The sequence below is a fragment of the Corvus cornix genome, chromosome 4 (genome assembly GCF_000738735.6).
Source record: "Corvus cornix cornix isolate S_Up_H32 chromosome 4, ASM73873v5, whole genome shotgun sequence".
Lineage (NCBI taxonomy): Eukaryota > Metazoa > Chordata > Aves > Passeriformes > Corvidae > Corvus > Corvus cornix.
In genome coordinates, this window is record NC_046334.1 from 52,335,379 (window position 1) to 52,357,619 (window position 22,241).

Consider the following 22,241-nt stretch of genomic DNA (forward strand, 5'->3'; position numbering starts at 1 on the left):
TCCGAGAAGGGAAGAGGCATCTTTGGTCATAAGCTTGCGAAGCTGATGAAGAGGGATTTAAACTAAACTTACTGGGGGAGGGGAACCTCAATCCTGCAAGAGATGCCCAAAGCTTGGAGAAGCTTGCAGGTCAGCAGGAGAGCACCTGAAGAGTATCACAAAGTAATTCCTGCCACTTCAGCCAGTAAATTTGCTTCATCAAAGGCCCAAATTAAATACCTCTATGCAAACACATGTAACATAGAGAATAAACAAGAGGAATTAGAGACGAACACATGCCTGCAAGACTATGGTCTTATTGGTATCATGGATATGTGGTGGGATGGGTCCTATGACTGGAATGTTGAAATGGAAGGATACAGGCATTATAGAAAAGACAGGCAGGGAAGATGTGGGGGTGTTACTCTTTATGTCAATGACCAGCTAGTATACACAGAGCTCTGCTTTTGGATGGATGAGGAGCTGACCAAGAGCTTATGGATCAGGATTAAAGGGAGAGCAGGTTCAGATAGTGGGGATCTGCTACCGGCCATGCAACCAGGAAGACCCATCAGATGAGGTCCTCTACAGACATGTAGGAGCAGCCTCATGTTCACAAACTTTGGCCCTAATGGGGGACTTTAAACATCCTCATATCTGTTGGAGGGACATAGCAAGCAGAAAGTTCCTGGGATGCACTGATGAAAACTTCCTACTCCACATAATAGAAGAGCCAATGAGGATATGTGCTATGCTGGACCTTATTCTCACAAACGAGGAGGAGCTGGTGGGGAATGTGGAACTCAAGGGCATCCTTGGCTTCAGTGACCATGAAGTGGTAGGGTTCAAGGTCCTTAGGGCAATGAGAAGAGCACAGACCAAGCTCATTACCCTACACTTCAGAACAACAGATTTTGGACTCTTCAGGGACCTGCTCAGTATAGTACCATGTGATAGAGCCCTGGAGGGAAGAGGGGTCCAAGAAACTTGGTTAATACTGAGGTGTTACCTCCTCCAAGCTCAGGAGTGATACATCCCAACAAAGATGAAGTCAGGCAGAAATGCCAGGAAGCCTGCATAGATGAACAGTTAGCTCCTGGACAAACTCAGACATAGAAAGGAGACGGTGGAAGCAAGGATAGGTAACCCCAGAGGAATACAGGAAGGGAGAAATTGTCAAAGAAGTCAGGGATCAGGTTAGGAACGCTGAAGCCCTGATAGAATTTATCAGACCAGGGATATCAAGAGCAATAAGAGAAGCTTCCATAAGTGGATCAGTGATAAAAGGAAGACTATGGAAAATCAGTCACAATAGGGAACATTTAATTCCTTCTTCTCATTTGCAATAAATCAAGCAATAAGCACTTATAAAGAAAGTCCAAGAAAAGAACAGGAAACTCAAAACTCGGTCAAATTCTAAAAATTGAAAATATTGCTTGGCTTTCCCTAATGCTGCTGTCTTTCCTTAAGCAGGGATTACAAATACTATGGACAGAGGTAATAAGCACATCTATCTTCTTTCAGTTTAACAGAAACTGGGAGTGTTCCCAGCAACTGGAAGGAACACACAAACAAAAATGAAAAAAACCCCCAAAATTAGAGGAAAGATTAAAAGGAGAATGTATTTAAAATCACAATAACAACCTAACCCAGTTTACAAGATGTCATTCATTCATACATCTCTGGCTTATAAATGTGAATATAATTACTCCAAACATTTTTTTAATGCTAACAGCAACCTTTATAAAAAGTTATACCTAAATTTAAGTGCTGCATATCTAAAAGAATAAGTTGGCTTCCACTTGGAAAATGTAGAATAGATTTCACATTTGATTGTATATATATCATAAAGAAATATTGTTCCTGTGTATAAGTATTCACAGGAGAGTCCCATAATTGCTGCCAGGCTTTTCCAAACCCAAGAATGAGCTGATTTGGCTTAGCATAGCCTGAAGGTTGGAAAGCACTGCTCTAGGCAAAAGACATGATGGGTATTCATCTATTACCTTAGCCTATGTGTGCATGTGCAGCAGTCTGCACTGTTTTTAGCTGCAAGAAAAATAAAACATAAAATTTCCAGATACTTTATTTTTAGTCCAATATTTGAGGGTTAGTTTCTAGGTTTAAAATTATTCAAAATCATTCTTGTTTGTGAAAGAGGGAAAAATTGGGCTATATATGCATAAATTTACCCTCATCTGAATTCCAGTTTCCAGCAGATTTATATTTATTAATATTAAGAAATAAATTATTTTTAAAACTTCATAATAAAATTTCCAATGCTCTTTATTTCTGGTGACCTGGTTTTAACTTTTTAAATTGACTAGTTAATATAATTATATGATTAAGATACACAGAAACTTTAGAGTGAATTTCTTGTGTGAAATCTCAGTGAAGGCTACTACTTACAGATAATAAATCGTAGTAATCAGCAATGTGATGAAAGAAAACCGTATCTGTTTCATTTCTGCATGGACAAAGATATCCTTCCTGCAAATGCTTAGGACAGTTTTCAGTAAAAGTTGTGAATTTATGTGAATATTCACAAGCCAGTGAGACAACTTGTGCACCTAGTTATGTTTTCAAATTTATGTCAAAAGGTGAAGAAAACGTGTAAAAGAAGATAGAATTACATTGGAAGAGAAAGAAAGTTGCTTGTAAGACTGAGGCCTATTTCCCCTGAACAAACTAAGGAGTAAAAGAAATCTGTAAAATAAAGTTGGGCAGTGGGGTGAAAGGTTGTGGTTCCTTTGCTTTGGTTTTTTTTTTTCACTTTGATTTTTTTTTTTTTCCTATGTATCAGTCGAATTTAAGGGAATTTTTATCTTAGTTTCAGGTTAACTTGAGTGGAAAAGGTGAATCTGTCCTGTTTTTGATGAAAATAGAACATACTGGCTAACCTCAGTAAGAAATAAATGTCTTTTCACAGTAAACAAACAAAACAAAAAGTTGAACATATTTTTATAAATAGCCACTGTCAAGAATTACTGATAGCAACCCTTGATTACATACACATCTATCAAACATTCTTGGAAGACATCATCATGTAAAAATACTGGTATTAATTTAGATATATTATTGAGGTTTTTGTGCTTGTCTTTTCTATAAGGAACATGCTCAAAAGGGAAAAATATGTTATTTCATTTGCAAGATCTGGATTCTTAAGGTGAAAGGAAATGATTCTGTCTTAATTCTTAACAAACACTACCAGTTTATGTATCTTTTTTTTTCTTAATTAGGACTCTTATCTGATAATATGTACAATAATTACATGCATGAAACTGCCCTTGGTAGTACTTACTTCCTGTAAAGTAGAAGGAATGTATTGCTTTTTTTGTGTGTTCTATTCACCCTCTGGAAAAAGATAAATCCATGTTAAAAGTGGTTTACCTGATTACTTAAATAAAAGGAATAAAGTTACACATATTCTTCATGATCATGATACACACCATTTCTTCAAGTGAATCTATTGTAAAACACATTTTGCCTCCTTTTTACACAAATAATAGGCCTGATGTTTCCCTATTTGCTTACTAATATTTTCTTTCCTATTTTAGTTTATTTGTATTTTGTATATCTGAGCCACAAAATAGAGTAAGACTTCAGCAATCTCTTTCTCCAGACACATTTACTCAATCTGAATTTTTGCTGAAGACCATACAGTAGTTTTTTCTGTATCTTATAATTTTAAAAAAGTGCCATTTCTTGATTTAGTGGATTTTTTAACCAATAATTCCGTCATACATTCTTCTTTTTGTAAATTGATATTTTGTAATAAAATTTTTCTTTGTAAGCTTAATTATTCTCAATATTGTGTGTGGAAATGCAGTTTCAGTCTAGTTTATGTATATATTCCGTACCACAAGCATTCAACAGTGGCTGTTAAGGAGAATAATGAGGTTCTTGCTGTACCTCAATTTAGTTACACAGCTGCATAATTTAAAGAAGCTCCTAGAAGTTTTGAGTCTTCCCAGGGCTACATAACACCCCAGGGAAGATTTTGATTATCTAAGTTTTGAATGTAGTCTTCAAGACTTTTTTTATTCTAAGAGTTCAAGCAAAGTTTTTAATGAAAAGAACCTATAATCCTTGCCTTACAGTTATTTCACAGGTTTTCATTCTGTTTCATCATGTGATAATATAAGCACCCTTAGCATCATAGGATAGTTCCATTTACCAGGGTCATCAGGATGTTGAAAATCCAACTTCTCATGCATGACAGGGTCACAGCTGAGGTCAGACTAGGTTATTCAAATTTTAATCCAGCTGGTTCTTAAAAACAGTGAAGATGGAGACTTCTCAACATCTCTGCACAGCCTGTTTCATTGCTTGACTGTCCACTTGCAGATAAAGTTTCTCTCATTTCAGTTTATGTCTGTTGTACCTTGTCCTGCCACCACAGCACACCATGAACAGCTCCACTGTCTTGATGACCTCATCATCATCTAGGAGATTAGAACCATCTCTTCTCCAGTCTGACCCATTCCAGCTGCTTCAGTCTCTTTTCACAGTAAAAGTTCACCAGCTCCTGACCACACTGCTGACTCTCTGCCTGAACTTGCTCCGATTAACCAATGACTTTGATTGACTGAGGGGTCCAAAATTTTACACTGGACTCAAGATACAGTCTCACAGGTGCTGAAGACAAAGGTATAATCACTTCCCTTTGACTTCTTAGTCTTCCACTTGTTAGTAGAACTCAGGACGTTCTTAGTCTTCTTGTGCTTTTTGCTGATGCCCAGCACGACCAGGTCTTTCTCAGCAGGGTTTCTTCCCTGCTAGTGAAGTCCCAGCCTCTAGTACTCCATGGAAGCTCTTTCTTCACAAGTGTAGGACTTGTCATTTGTACTTGTGGAATTTCATGAGCAAAGATAACCAAATTTTTCCTTATAGCTGGATTATTTTATTGGTCTTTATGGTCTTCTGTGCATCTCTTTAAGAGAAACCATTGGGCTAAGTTGCAAAGGATTCAGACAGGAAAATTACGCCAGTGTTGCTGAGCTGTGACTGCAGAATTAGATGTAAGTAAAGGAGACCTGATGAGAGGAAGTCCTTATATGTGTGGTAACGTGGCTTTTCTAAAGCAATCACAGAACTCCTGGACCCAAAATAGTAACTGTGCTCTGTACAAGATATAATTGTTTTCCACTTCAACCTTATGTTGAATCATTAGAGAGATTTGTTAACACAGGAGGGACATCGTGAAGTCAAGAAGTTGATTCCTAGTCAATTATTAAAGAAATGAAAGCAGACAAATGAAATTAATTTTAAATATTTTATGGGATCAGGCAATATCATGACCTTGTGGTCACACTTTCTAAAACAATTTGTTAAAACAATGGAATCTTACTCTTCAGATCATAGAGATTGTCACTATTTTAAAAGCAATTTTGGTTGAGTAGGAGCATTTTTCATCCTTAAATCAGCTTCCATGTGTCCTGTAGTTTGTGCTTTGTGGTGAAACTTGCTACTAGACCTGACTTTAGGCCAGGACATACAGCATATTCTGTTCTGCAGCAATATCTTCCAATGGTGTTCTTGTTTCTTGTGAATGACCAACTCAGATAGTTGGTAATTCAGATACTCAGATACTAGAGTCCTTTATTTTCCTTCCCATTTTTCTGGTTTTGGTGTTTTTTGGACTATTTTTTAAAAATTATGTTTACTTAGTTCAGTGCTTTTTGATACAGTATTCAATATACTCTTCCTGTCCTGGTAACAGAGTTGTTCTGCATATATATAAAATATATATATATCTGTAATAAAATTGTATATGTATATATTTATCTCTGTATATAAACATGCATTAAAGCTCAAAGAAAATGAAACAGAAATGTAACAACTACCCCCTCCCTCCTGTAAAACTACATGTTATTATCTAAACATGTTATTTTTACAACTTTATAATTAAAGCTTTATGATTCATCTTAATATCACTGGATACCAGTAATAGCATCCCATAGAACTAGTTTTGATAATTTTATTCACATGTTTGTGTTACAGTGCTGATATCTTCTACAATAATAATAGGGGAATCTCTGACTCAGTTAATTCAGGTTTCACCGAAATTTTATAATAAAATGCCTCTATGTCAGTTAATTGATCTAATGATTTTTCTTACCTAAGAAGCCAGCAATTAAAACATGTGATTATATTAAAATACATGTGTATTTTACTGAAGTTTTACTGAAAGATTTTATTTCTAGAACATAGTTAAACTTTATGAAAAAAGCAAAAATCTGAACTTTACCACAATATATAAAAAAGGTGACACAAATAACCTTCTTTTCTGTAAGATAACCAAACTATTCTTACTATTTTGTCATAATTTCTCTAACTGCATCCAAACTGGCCACAAGGGAAGCGATACATATGAGTATAGATATGTATAGAGCTGGCACTCTTTGGACTTAATGTCTCAATTGTAATGACACACTGTTCCTGAATTACAAATGAAGCACACCCTTGTGCTTCCATAATACTATATAGCTATGTGTTTTATGAGGGAATTGGTTGGTTGCTTTGCACTACTGTTGGAAAAGATGGCAATATTTCTTAGTTCATATGAGTTTTTTCAATTACGCTTACTGTTTTAAAATTAGTTTTAATCAGCTTAAATAATGCTGTCAGATATGGGTCTGGTTCAAATTCACTGAAGTAAATAGGAGGGTTCCATAGATTTCAAAATCCTTTTGACCAGATCGCATCTGAAAATCAATGAAAATACACCTTCCAGAAGATAAAGATTTCTAGTGCAATCTGAGAACATTACAAAAACATCTTGAAAACAATCCAAAATTCAATTAATTTTCTGTGTTTTATGTTGGCACCCTATACTTTAGGCAGAGAGCAGAGGACTAGTACAAATAGCCTGTACTTCTGTTTGTAATATTTGTGACAGCTACCATAAGTTATTGAAAATGCCACCTCAAACAGTGTGATGCTGTATGTTGGCTTTTTCATTTTCAGGAATTATTTTCAAAACATTATATAAAATGGGTATTTAACTCTGATATTTAATGTAGATATACTATTACCTCATGTTGCTCCTGCTTTTCATGTGCCCTTTTTCAGATATGGTAATAAGGATTTTAAGTAATATAAGCAACAACAAAAAAACATGGAAAATTACAGAATCACACAGAATCACAGAATATTCTGAGTGAACATCCTGGGGGAAGTGACTCACAAGGATCAAAGAGTCCAACTCCTTAAGCGAATGGCCTGTACTGGTATCAAACCTGCAACCTTGGCATTATTTGCACCATACTCTAAGCAAAATACATACATATATACATATACTCATATAAACACACATATGGATACATGCATTCACACATCTGAAAGTAACCAATAGAGGTTTTTTTTCTATCAGAGCAATTTTTTTCCTGTACACAAAATGGACAATATGTTATCATTCATTAAACATTACATTTCAAAGGTATTAGAAACACAATGGTCTCACTATAACATGAACATCAGCTCTGGTAATGACTAATTAAAATAAGCCTGCAAACATAGGCAGAAATTGTGTTATAATTATTTTTTATTTTATATTAATGCTGCTTGTTCTTGATCATTTATATCCTTTTCTAACTTTTTGCATAAGCAAAGTACAATATTGGCATACTTTAAGTGAAAGAATTCATTAAAAAATAAATAAAATAAACAAAAATAAATAAAGGTAATAATAATATAGCATAATGTAATGTAATATAACATAGCACAATGCAACTTAAACTAAACATAATGTAGTGTAACACAGTGTATAATAAATATATTCTCAAGAATTTGTGGGTTGCAGGTCTGTGCAAGGAAAGGTTTTCTTTGAACTACAGCCGCTCCACATCAAACAACGGAGTTAAATGTTGATTTCTAGTATCAAGAACAAGAAGACATTTAGATCAGTGTTTAAGGAGTAAAAAGTGGGAAATGGGCAATGACATGCACTGCTTTTAACTGTTAAAAAAAAAGATTATCACTAGCAAGTGTCATCATCTCTTCTTGACTATAGATTTTGGTGAAGCTCCTCAAATATGGTTTTAGGATCACAGTATTGAATTTATAACTGTTCATACACTGATATTAAATTGATCTCAGTTGTTGCAGTCACATAACTATGGTATTAAAGCATCTGGAAGTTAAAGCAGACCAGCTGCAAGAAAACAAAAAATGCAATGTAGTAACCGTTAGTAGGAGTACAGCATACTGATAATAGCTGATTCAACATTAAACCATCATGTTAACACATCACACTTTGTTAAACAATTTTGAATTGGCATGGGTTAGTTGATATAGAATTAGTTTTCTGTGTAACCTAGCACTGGGATCCCAGTGAAAAATTTTCACTGTTTTCAAGCCACTGCCTAGTGGCTTGAAAATAATTTTATTTTTGGACAAGAAAATTTATCTGATATTCCGTTCCACACTCAATCTCTGCGTTATCACTTTTCCATCTGCTACAGAATGACTTTTGTATATACAAACCCATCAGAGATAATCAAATACCGTTTTTAGTCACTGCCACTTAACATTATTTCAACCACACACTTCACATAACTGTATTTCAACAGTGCACTTCACATATTTCAACTCACATTTCAAGTAACATATCCAAGGCTTCTAAATTTTTGGCACTTTAAATATCACAAATTTGAACCTCCTAACTCTTTGACCAAAAGTGGAAGTTAATGAATTGGGGTAACATTTGTACACTATAGTTATGTAATAATGGGTAATTTATGCTGACCTATGTTTTAAACTGGATTTTCATTCAGTATAAATTTTCAAAATTCAGCTGATTACTCATGACTATATCTCTAGACAAGAAGATTTATACTTTTTAATATTTATATCTCTAATAAAAATCTGAACCTGCTAATATAATTTTGTTTCTTTGACTAATTTATTTTTCACTTCCGTAGGCACTCTTTTCATCAGCTATAAACAAAGAATAGGAAAGAAGCCTACACAGAAAGATTGTAAATCTAGGTAACATGCCATTTTCTATATATTTGTGAGAAGCTCAATTTGACTACAGAAAACTCAATATTGCTGAAATAAATTACAATTTTCTTTAGATCCTAATAAGGGTAAAATAATATACCCAGAAATATGGACCTGTACTTATTTTTTTCTGCATTGCTCTTACTGCCTTATGTTACTGACTTTTGTTTTCATATAAATAACTTGCCACAAGAAAAGCCAAAGACATAGTCAAAGACCCCTCCTGTCCTCTTCCTAGTCTAAATTCCCCTTGCTCTTGTCACATATACTCAGTCCCACCTTGGTGATGTGGCAACAGATGGTGCAGGAGGCTGAGGCCATAGCAAAAGGATTTCCTTCTGCTACTCCTTGCTTCATACTTGTTTTCCTCTGATGCTCCTTACTTCCTTCTGCTCCTCTGCTCCAATGAGGACCACCCATGGGTCGCACTCCTTCAGGGTAGGCCCTGCTCCTGCATGCAGGAATGGCACAAGGTGGCTCATATCCTACTTTCTTACAGAATGCCCTGCAGCCCTTGCTACAGGAACCCTTTATTTTGCATTCAATACAACATTGTTGGCTATTTTCAACTCCTTAATAGCTGGTGCAACCAAATCACATCATTCTTTTGGGAGAAAAGGAAAATGAAACCACTAGTTCTTTATTTTATTATGGAACGCTGATGCTTTGAGAAAAATTAATCAAACTTCTCATGCAAAACCTACTTGTTAGGTTGAGTTGAAAACTCTTTACGTCATCTGTTTTTCTACACAAAATATTGTAGACATTTTCTTAATATGTATTTTCCCTTCACCTCAGGAAAATATTTTTATATCTATCACCCTTAAACAACATAAGAAAAAAATGCATAGAATGCTTATATGTGTAAACATACAGGTCTTCTTACAATCATCTGTTTAATATAAGAGAAGACATAATTGTTTCTGTGTTCTTTGAGATCTATAAATACTTGTAAGGGAGCCATGGAGAAGCAGGCATGCAGTTTGCTTCAGGTGTGGGACTCTTAAAACCACACAGAAATGTGGTTAGACTGATTGAGACCACTCACAGGCATGGAGCAGTGGATTAAAATCGAGTGGCTAAACTGTTGTTGCCCTTAGCACTTCTCCATGCCCTTCTGACCAGCATTGCCTCCCCTGAGGGATGGATGCCTGATTTGCTCGTGAATAAGTAGAACCAACACAGCCTTCATCCTCTATGTTATATTTAAATGACTCCAGTTTTGTTCAACTTCTGTATGACAGACTCAAAACTGAGGTGGATGCTGACACTCATTTGTGAGTCTATCAGATCTACTTACCTCAGGACAGCTCTGTTAGTCATTGGGATGGGAAAGATGAGTGGGGGTGGTAGGAGCTGCAGCTGATCTGTTAATTTATGTCTGTTAAGAGCCCTGAGAGGAGGAATATCTTCTTTGATGACTTTAGTTCCCTCTATGTTTTTCACATGTTCTTAATTTTTCTATTTACCACACAGTATTGCTCTTATTTTACCCGGATCTTTGTGGTAGGATTTTTTTTTTTTTTTTTTTTTTGCTGTTGTTTCTGAGGTGTTTAGCACTTTCTAGTTTCTCAAAACAGAAAATAATTGAAATGTAAAGCAATTAGAAATTAATAAGGTTTCTGTGGTGGCAGACCTGAATCTAATTCATGATGTTAACAATGATGAGACTGAAATATAATTCAGTATATTGTTATGAACAAACAGGGGATTTAAGTAGAAAGCAAATTAACTAATACACATATTAATTTCATATAATGGCTAGCACAAGTTATGATCACAGTCTCCCTCAGATGCACTTTGTACTTACAAGGACATTATACTATTTTATCAGTTCACCATACACAGGACACTGAGCTTAGATTCCTGGGCTGCATATAATATTAGTAATATTTCCAGCAGAGAACTTTGCTTTGTTAAAACATGAACAGACAGAAAAGAATCACCCTGGTTCTCAGAAGAAAGTACAGACTGCATTTCTAAAATGCCGTGTAATTCCTACTCAGAGCCACTCATGAACAGTAAGGGCAATTTAATTATCTAAATAGTAATTAGGAAATTAAATGGAGTTGAAAGCTTACAATCCTTTGAGACCTAGGGCTGGCAAATATGGAAAACAGTCAAAGGCTTCTGCCTGATCATATCTTAAGGGGTATGTGGTAACATAAAACTTCAGAAGAAAGACTTTTTTTTTCTCCCTCAAGATAATTAAGGGTGAATATTTTACTTCTATTGGGATGAAAAAAGCTTATATATTCCATATAAGTATAGGAAAACTTGGAGACTGAAGCCAGTAAAAGGGACTTCAGATTTTATAATCGTTAGCAAATGCCAAAATGTGTTCAAAAATACTTTCAACTCCATAAAAAACAGTTACTTATCCCATGTACTATACATGGAACCATCTAAAATGGAATAATGTTCATTTGCATAAAGGAAAATAGGGAAGAATCCTATTTAGGAAGAACCTTAAAAAGGACAGAAGACTGTAAGGCAGCCAGAGATTCAGAATAAATCTGACTATGAAAACATTCTGAAGATAATGGCACACAGGAAGCCTTTAATTAATATGGAATACATTGTCTGCAATATATGGAAACAGAAATATGATTTTGAAATTTCATTAACCACAGATAATTGTTTGTGGTAGTTATAGAATACTTCAAGAAGTATTAATGAAGACTCTTGAAGTATCTATTAAATAGTGCTTATTCACCAACCAGTAATTTAAATACAATAGTTATTTTATAATACAAACATGTATCAATAATTTAAAACTTTTCTAATATGACGGCTACTGCAGTGCTAGTATTAAATCTAATATTTGCATATGTGCTTCAACACAATTGCACCATTGAAAAAAAGCTTCTATGTTCTATGTGATGCCTTTTGAGAAAAGTTATCTATTTCCATTGCCAAAATTTTGTGTGCTGAGGCAAAGGTGATTGCAGTATGTAACTTAAAGCTAATGTATCTTAATGAAAGAAAAATGAGCCACTTGGTGCATCCTCTACACCAAGGACTCTTTAAAGGTCTCAGTCATCTTCAGTACAAGCCAGTGTTCTTGAATGCTGAGTGGGAGTCACTGAAGCGAGTACCAGGAAATGTTCAGTTTTTTGCACTGAGCATTTTGGAGACTTCACTGGGTTTCTAACAGCTGATTTTAGATGGAGAAACATAAATGTTTAGGATTCATGATTCCTAAATGGTGCAGAATGAAGAACCAGTAGCTGAAGTGACATCAGCTTTTTGGTATTTCAGTCTAGTAACAAAATACATACCTGAGCATAGAGGAGAAAATTTTAATTTCTTCTCCACTTCCATGCCTCTTGTATCCCAAACACGTAAATTATAAACGTTAAACACTAGCAGACCTATTTTCCAATATCACTCTAAAAGCTAGATTTGACAGTGCAGAACACAACTATCAAACAGCCCCTGGACTGGGTGCACATCGCAAAGTTGTGGCGGTGGGACAGGAGGTATGTGCTTATAGATGTCTCTGTAAGAAGAGGTAAGGGGCTGCACCATGTTTGTTCCTGTCTATTCCAGCCAGCTTTGCAATGGACCCCCCACAGGACACATCTGAGTCTGTCAGTGAAGCTGCTGGTTCTTCTGGAAATCAATCTCTGTAGGCAGCAACATCACAGTGTAAGGAAGGGGAAGAGGTGCTTCAGGTGTTGGAGCAGAGATTCCCCTACAACTTGTGGAGACAAGCATTCCAGAGCAGACATTGCAATCCATGGAGAAAAGACCATGGACTGCCCATACTGGAACAGGCCAGGAGTGTGAGAAGGAAGAAGTAGCAGAAAGAAATTTTTATGGAAAGGCCATGAACTCCCAATCCCCCTTCTCTGCTGTGCAGCTCAGTTTGGGGGAGAAAGGAGAGGCCTTGGGAGTGAAGGAGTGATGCTAATTGGTAATTTATCTCGTGTTTTGATCTAGATCATGCTAGGCTGACTTTAGCAAGAAATAATAGAATATATAATATATGGACATATTATATATAATATTTCCACTTCATTTGAGCTCCTTAAATGGTCACTGAGGTAAATAGAAAGGCCCTGATCTATTTCATGAGATCAGTTCTACAGCTCAGCAGTTGTCTTCTGAAAGATCATCTTTGATTGAAACATAAGATTTTCCTACTCTTCCTCTAGAAAAGAGAAGCAGTTCTGAGTTTAAGGTCCATGTTCTAAAACTTCAATTCCACTAAAAATTATAGATTCCAGATTATCAGAAATGCAACTGTGAAAACAAGAGTAATAAAACACTTTTCATCAGAATAAACAACAGTTTTATATATGGAAATGGAATATATTATTCCTTCTTTTAATTTCTGTCTATACAGAAAGGGTTTACAGTTAAAGTTTTCACAGCTTCCTCATGTCCCAATTACCATTCTGCTTATTAATTCCAACAGAGGAATTAGGTGTGTACAAAGTAGGCGTAACTGGTGAGCGTTTTTACATTATTCATAGAGAAACTCAAGCACCCTCATGTCTTAAATTGGCAATATCGATTAAACAATACCTTGGCCCAGTATAGTTTTGAAAGGTTAAGCCTGCAGACCACAAGCTCTGATAAATTTTACATAATATAAATAATCATAAAATATGTACAAACCTATGTAAAAATCCATATTCAGTGAGTGCTATAAGTAGTTCTCAATAAAAGAATTATTTAGATGGGGTTATGTAAGGGTTTGCATTCAGAGAAGAAGTGCACAAGGAAGACGATGTTTCATTCAGTAATTTAATGGTGAAATAAAGAGGAGGATTATTAAGATTGCAGATGACAACAGCCTAGGGAGAAAAACAAACAATAGCTGATGTCAAAGCCTCTCAGTGACTTTCAGCAGTCTTGGCCTGAAGAGGACCCAATTGACTGAAAGGTGGTAAATATTGTCATGATTTTCAAGAAGGGCAAGAAGGAGGACCCCAGAAAATACAGGCCTCCCAGTCTCATTTCAGTGCCTGGTAAAGTTATGGAGATTTTTAGGGGGGGTATTGACAAACACTTGAAAGACAGCACAGACATTGGCCACAGCCAGCATGGCTTTGTAAGCCTTACTAAAATCCAGAAAAACTATATCCACTGCCTTCCCTTCATCCACTAGGCAGGTAGTCTTATCACAGAAAGATATCAAGTTAGTTAAACAGGACTTATTTTTTGTGAAGCCATTTTGACTGGCCCTAGTAGTTCCATTGTTCTTTAAATGTCTTTTGGTAGTAGTCAGTACAAGCTTCTCCAAAATTTTTCCAGGAACTGAGGTAAGACTACCAGGTCTGTAGTTCCCTGTGCCCTTTTTGTAGATGAAATAGCATTGACTAGCTTCCAGTTAGCAGGAACCTGCACAGACTCTCAAGACTTTTGGTAAGTGATAGATATGGGTCCTGCTCTAACATTCCCTACCTCCCTCAGTACTCTGGAGTGAATCCCATCAGGCCTTGTGGACTTGTAATCATTCTGTTGATACAGCTGGTTCTTTACAATTTCAGCATCCACAAATGAAAAGTCACTGCTCTCACACTTGTGGTCCACACACTCAGGTGACTCAGCAGCCCAATGTCTATCAATATTACTAAAGGCTGAGGCAAAAAATGCATTGAATGCCTCCACTTCTCAGTCATTCCTATTAGATGACTGTCTTCAACATCTTTAGATCTCCTGTTGCTATCAAGAACTACTTAGAAAAGCCCTTGTTATCTGAAACAACACTGGCCAGTGTTACGAACCAGTCTAATCACTGAGGAGTAAAGAGAACTAACTCTCCGTGAATAAAACTGAAAGAACTTTGAAGGTTTGAAATATTCCCAAAAAACTAGATAAAAACAAAACGAGATTAAATGTTGAGGGCAAAAAAAATTGATATATTTTAATTTAATAGTTAAAGAGACAAAGAGAAAGTAAGAGAGAAGTAGAGAAAAGTTAGAAAAAGCTAAGGTTACTTAAAAAAGCGGGTCACCACCACACTGTGCTACCTTTGTTGCTGCTGAGATGGGGGGTGGGGCATGGGGAGAGAAGTAGTTTTTGCCCTTTTTTTCCTACGTCTTATCTGCCTTCTCCGATCCCGGGAGCAGTTTGGCTGGAGTGCAGCAGCCCATCCTCTGAAGTGCACCCACAGTGCCCAGTGGATGCAGGTGAACCTCGGTCCACTTGCGGTGCTCTCACCACAGGCTGCAGGAGCAGGGTAGGGGCTCCACAGCTCACTCGTGACTTTGGTCCAGGAGTGCAGGATCAGGGGGTTAAGCTGGCAGCGTCAGCTCCAGGAGGCCGCAGGGTGTCTCTCAGCAGGCAATGGTGGTCGAGGGAGGGAAGGCAAAGGTCAGGGATTCTGCCCCTTTCCCCTCCACCTTTGCCCCAGTTTCGGCTTCCTTTTTATGGCTCTCAAGGTGGGCTACTCACAGTCCATCCTGCACGTAGTTTTCAGGTGTTCAGGGGTGATTATGATAAGCAGACATAATGATGAAGCACTTTTTGAAGCCTTTCTCATATTATAAATCTCTTACAGCCAGTTCTAACTCTAATTGAGCTTTGGTCTTTCATGTCTTCTCCCTGCATATAAGAACCGTGATTCTGTAATCTTCCTGCTAAGCCTGATCTCTCTTCTAGAAATCATACAATTTCTTTTTTGTCTTGAGCTCCACAAGGAGTTCCTTGTTTAGCTCAGCTAGTCTTCTATTCTGCTTGCTGGATTTATGACACAGTGATATTGCCTTCTCTCTAATTTCTGAAAATAGAGCTAAATGCTATCAATCAGTCAAACCTATCCTGTACATACGGTGAAACACCATTGTTGAGGAGGTGTTGGAAATAAGTCAACGAAAGGCTTCTGTTAGTTTATTATTCACCTAAAGACCAGTAAAATTATTTTTGTGTTCTATTAGTCACTGGTAAGAAATCAATAGATAAATTATTCCAAGTGCAAGACAGATGCAATATTTCAAGATCAGTAAAAAACCCCATGAGTGTAATTTGAAATAGTTGGAGGTAAGGAAACCAGAGAGGTGATATGGTGACGTATTTCCTAGGTTACTGCTTCCCTGAACATAAGTTATAGCCATTATAATCAAAGCGTCTGGAGGCAGAAGTAGCAAATAAAACATTTATTTTAGCTTCTTTTTTTGTTTTCCCTCTTAGTTTTCAGTGAACAAATTTGTAAAAAATATTAAACCTTCTTTGGTTTGGTCACAGAAGATAATGTATGTACTACTCTGCAAGCAGAATAGAACATCACAAAATAATAGGTTATACAATTAAAACATTAAATTATAAATTCCTGAGAGACAAGGAGGGAATGTTGTGCCAGATTTTGTCTCAATGTATTATAGTCATCTAGAAGTACAAGTTACAAAATGATTAATGATTCACCCTCCAGACCCAGCAGATGGAAACATTCTGATCCTGATTTGTTGCTTAGAAGACAGTTGATGACTTTGTTAGGTTTTCTTGACTAATTACTTTTTTTTTATTACACACTGCCGTGGTCAACTTTTGAAGTTTCATTTGTTCTATTCCAAAAGCTTTTTTGATTGCTGAAAAGAATATTTTTCTTTAGCAGTGTACTAATCGAGGTTGACAGACACGGCTGTAGTTCCTCCTACACTTACAAACACCATAGCTTAACTGTATTTGTACTTAGTCAGAAGTGTAGAAATATTTATCGTTATGTCTGATAAATTAGACTTTGTTTTAAAAAGGGATAGAATATCTAAGCTCAGATTCTGAATGAGCACCTCATTTACCTTATTGCCTTCTATCTAGTGCTTTTATTGACCAAGAGTGTGTGAAGGCTCAAACTTGAAATGTAACTTTACTGAATCTTGGTTTCAGGTTTTCTATTGTCTTTTAATTTCTTTTTTTGTATCAGGAAAAAAAAAAAAAGAGGATTAAACCCCAACCAATTAATCAACCCAAAAGCCTAAACCCAGTCTCTTTGCCTCAATTAATACCAACAAACTATGTGGACTAATGCATGTTTCCCAAATGAAAGCTTTTATAACCTAGTTTTTATCTAACTTCCTGTCAAAATCTCTCCAGTATCCTACAGGCAGGTGCCCAGGTTAGCTTAGTCCTGTCATAAGTTCAGTGTCCTCAGAAAAGCCAGGAGAAACTGCACTTTCCTCCCTGTTACCCATTTCAGAATATTGCTAGCATCTGCTTCTTTGGAAAAATATATGGATTTTGATAGCATTTAACTCTATTTTCAAGTTATAAATGTGCTGGCATGTCTGTCATCATTCAGAAAGCAGTGACTGTTGGCAACAATAAATGGATGAGAGACAGTACAAAATAATTGTGATACAAAAGACTGAAGAGGAATTAATGGCACCTAAAGTTTCAAATGAAATGGCTCAAAATGAGGTATTAACATAAAATGCTGCCTCTGCTAATTTCTCAGAACAAGCTGCAGTCTGCAGCTGTTTCTAACTGACAGGTGGAAATGATATTATATCTTTGTGGGAAAATTGCCTGTTGTACAGTCATGATGGTGTGTATCAGGAAAAATGGCCCTGGTTCTCCCAGGTCCAAAACTAAGTCCTAAGTGTTCAAATTGTTAGTCTGAATGTCAAAAATCTGTTTGGTGAAGACAGGAACAAATGGGTGTGGAATGGGGCTGGGCGAAAGTAGAATCTACTCAGCCCAATTCAGAACATTTTTTTTCAGCATGAAAAAGATATAATTCCAGGGTTGTCTGAGGATAAGCCACAGAAATGTTTTTCTGGAAGGATCAAGGCAAGACAAAATTAAGATTTTCAGTGAAAGTCAAAATAATTTTCTCCTATAGAACCAGGCAGCTGATAGTACACTCAAAATCTTGTTATGTGCAAAACGGAATATGTTGTGTACATGGAATGAAGAATTTGCTGTGTAATTAAACTCTTAAAATCTAATCAAAATACAGCAGTTTTTCAGTTACAACAATACTAATATTCATAGCCCAAATTAATATAAAAAATTCACATAAGTAAAATTGTTATACATTACATTACCACTATCAGCCCTTTTTCTATGGTGGTATGCTCACCTCCCCAGTGTTTCTCTCCATCTTCATCAAATAGATTTGAAATGGAGGGTTTTATGGCAAGTCAAAATATGTTCCTTCTTGTCATTGGTTTCCCAGTTATTTAGGCTTTTTATTTTTGATCTCCACAGTGGGTTTGTGTGGTGCGCAAGGTTAAACTTTCTGGTAATGATCAGTGACAGATGGCAGCGATTTGTATTTGTAGTTTGAGATCTTTGTCTGGTATCTGCACTCTTCCACAGCACATTTTGTTATATGATCACACCTACACTCTTCCACAGCACATTTTATTCTGAGATCACAGACAGTTCAATCCAGCCAGAACAATTATTTGTATTTCCTACTAGGTAAAACTAAACTAAAATACATTTTGCAGATAGCTGAGAGTTAAAACTAATTAAAATCACCTCCGGACAAGACAGGCTAAAAGAAGTTCTGAAACCTGTGCTGTCAGGTCAATATAAAGCCTATGAACTTGATGGGGCTGCACAGGCAATTGTAATAACTTACACTGGAAGAAAGCTTGGTATACTCAAAAATACAGGGCAAAATTATGTTTTCCAGTCTTCGAGCATGAGGTGTGTAGAATTTGCCTGTGAGTAGTGCAAGTAAGTGTCCAATGCAAAATGTTTTGATCAAGATTTAGGCTGGTAGGATCAAAATAATTCATGAAATTCATTTCAGAATGTCACTGACTTACCAAAATATGAATATCGATCTAATATCGATATCCAACTGAGATGGACAAAGACTCTCTAACAGTTTAGAGTTAGAAAGTGTATGTTTTATTTGGCACCAGGCACTGCATGGGATAGCTCCCTAAGGTGCAGGGCCCCAATCCAAGCAAACACAAAGCTTTTTATTTACAAAAATTATAAATACCCAAAATACAAATGCATATTCATAACATTAACACCTCCCATTCTCCGCTTCATATGGAAATGAGCTTAAATGTCATTAAGCATGCACAGTGTGTGCTCTGAATGGAGTCGGTGGTCTTGAATTGGGTCAGTGGTCCCAAAAAAGATGAAGTAACTCATCTTCCTCACTTGGACCTTTTTGCCTTTCTGAACTTTAACAATCCTAATTACTTTAATGACCTCTAAGTTTCCTCTTGCGTGACTTTTGAATGGTTCCCACCAAGGGAGTAAATTGGTAATTGTCCTTGTTCCCTCCACCAACTCATCAATGTTTCTATTCCTTGTTCTAAGCACAGCTAAGCAAACATACAAATGACAGATCATCAGTTATTTGGTAATCAGTTACTAATATCTTAAGACCCATTTCAGGTCTAGCTTTCTTAACTGTTTTAATTAACTCTAGCCAGGCCCAAATTCATTCCTATTCTAACTAATTTCAACACAGCTAGTTTATAACTAAAATCTTTATGTTTCATCACCTGAATCCAAACTGCTGCTAAAAACAGAGTCACACATGAGGTCAGACAAGGCCAGTCGGGATTTTATCCAGTTTGGAATACATATACAGAATGGGATATATAAAATCATACAGACATCAGGGTAGAAGGTATTTAAAATATTTATAATAAATTACCCTTTGAAAGTGTCTGTCTTTCATACTTATAGAACCTTAGGTGTTAAATGAGTCTAGATGCCTGACCTTTTCATAGCTTAAGATGAGCACCAACTTCTGCAGATACTTTCTTTGTGTCTTCTCATTTAGCACTTTCTTTTTGTCTTCTGGAAAACAATTTGTATAATCAGTGTTTCCCAAAACCAAGTTTTCTCATGCTCACCTCTACCACAGAAGTACAGATCCTCTTGGCATGCTACCACATGCTCCATATGCATCAAGCTCATCATTCAATTGTTGCACAATTGGCTTATTCATTCACTTCCAATTTTTGATGAGAATACAATCATCCCTTCCATCCCTGGGCATCACCACACCATCTAATCTCAAAATTTGCCTTTATTTTTCTTTATCTAGGCTGTTTTTTGCATCATAACTAAAACCCAATTTGAAAAAAAACTGTTCATGTATAACATGGAAAAAATCCAAATGTTGAATTTCTCTCAAGTGAACCTTCCCAGAAAATCTTGAAGAAATGGCACCAAGCCCTTCTGGCATGTATCAGATATTCTTCTATTGGGAGGATTATATATCTGAGGTTCTTAAATGGCAAAGAGCTTGCAGGACAGAAGTTCTGTAATTTTTTTTTTGTAGCCTTGCATAGTAAGTTTGTTCATTTACCACTTACATCCAAAAAAAGATTTTTTACTTGTAAAATGGAAGTGGAAATGGTAACAGCAGTAGCAAGAGTATTAGCACACGGTAGTTTACTTGAGCACACTAAATCTCAACTATGAGAAGCACAAAACCCAGATTTTTTAAACAATTTTCTAAAGTAGTAGACAACTCATCCTGACAGACTAAAAAGTACTTAGAACTATCCACAGTGTAGTTGCTGAAAAACATTATAGAAAATTGAAGACTTAGTTTCACTGCTGTTCCAGAAGAGACAAAATAGCATTTAATGATTTCTCGTGCTCCTGTAAAATATAACTTGACTATTGATTATTCTGGGGCAAGCAGATTTCTTCATGGAATAGGTCATGATTCAGTAGTGTATCAGAAAAATAGATGAACAGATTTAAACAATAATGCTTTGCTTATTTCTACAGTATTTTCTGTTTAATCAAGGTGATTGTGTAATTTTTAGTTTTCCTGAATAAGTTGTTGAGACAATGAAGAACACACATAGTGACCACACAGATTATTCCCCAGATGAATCTCATGGCCTGCATAATTTAGATATGTGCAGAGGACGAGGGAAGATGTGGACAATCAATATGATTGTTAAGCAGGCTTCGTTTATTAGTGATTCTGCGATTACATTTATAGCCGGCTTTATTAGCTAATCATAGTTGTCTTCAGTTGGTTGGATAATTCTTAAAAGTTACATTTTCTTAGCTCTGCCCAGCTGTGTTTAGGGCTGTAACTCACATCCTTGTCTAGCTTGACCGCAAGATCCTATCTTTGTCTAGCAGGCAGGCTCACGGTCATGTTGACCTTGCTCATTCTTGTGGTTAGCTGCTGAGCTTTAAGTTTCATGTCCTCTTTCTTGCAGCCATCCTTCCACAGATATGGGTGGTGGGATGACCCTGAGCAGTAGCTAAACACCCAGCCTGCCTTTCACTCACTCACTCACTCACTCACTCACACACCCACACCCACTCCCACACCCACACCCACCCCAACCCCAACCTGGGAATGGGAAGTGTCCTGGGTTGCAGTGCATTCTTACCATGTTACCATTCTCATGAGCTGTTGAAATCAGGTGGGGCAGTGTTTCCTTGACTCCTCCCCCAGACTATCTTTCTGTTAATGGCCCATCATTGACTCAGAGATAACTCCCTCTGGACTATCTTCTGTTAATGAGCCTAATCAACACCTGGCCTCATGACTCATTATCCCATTGTGAGATGCTCCACCCAGAGGGAGGAACCAAGCATTCCATCCTGGATATAATCTGAGATTCTGAACACCAGAGACAACCCTTTCCACTGGATTTCTAGAGGATGGGAGCTACACAGCCACCACTGGACCTTCTGAGGAAGAGCAGACCCTTTTTCTACAGGATCACCACTTCAGAGGACTGCAGCCACCATCCTGATTAACAGGGTGTCAGGTTGTATCCTGATTCTGTCAGTTTAACCCAGTGTTTTCTGCCTTTATTTTTTGGGTTTTTTTCCTTGTTTTATTTGCCTATTAAATTGTTATTCTGACTTGGTGTCTCCCGCTAGTTTGTTTTCAAACTAGTACAGGAAGAAACATAGAAAGAATGAGAACATGCATCAAGGTAATGCCAGTTTAATCACACAAAAAACCCCCACAAGCACTGGTAAAATATGGAATTAGTTTACTACTTTCCATTAGAAGACAGATGCTTACCCATTTCAAGGAAAACAGGCCCTTAGCACATATTACTTGGGAAAACAAACACCATTGCAAACACACAAATGCCCCTGCTTCTTCCTTCATTCCACCAACTTTTACTGCTTCGACTATCCCTTTGGTCAGCTCAGGTAGGCTGTGCTGGCTGTGTCCCATCTCAGTCTCTTGCTGACATCCAGACAACTCACTTTGTGGGGGTGGAGTGGATGGGGAGAGAGACAGAGGAACTCTTGATGATGTGCAAGTACTGTTCAGCAGTAGTCAAAACTATGGTGAGTTATAATTGGTAATATTATTGAATTTATTACTA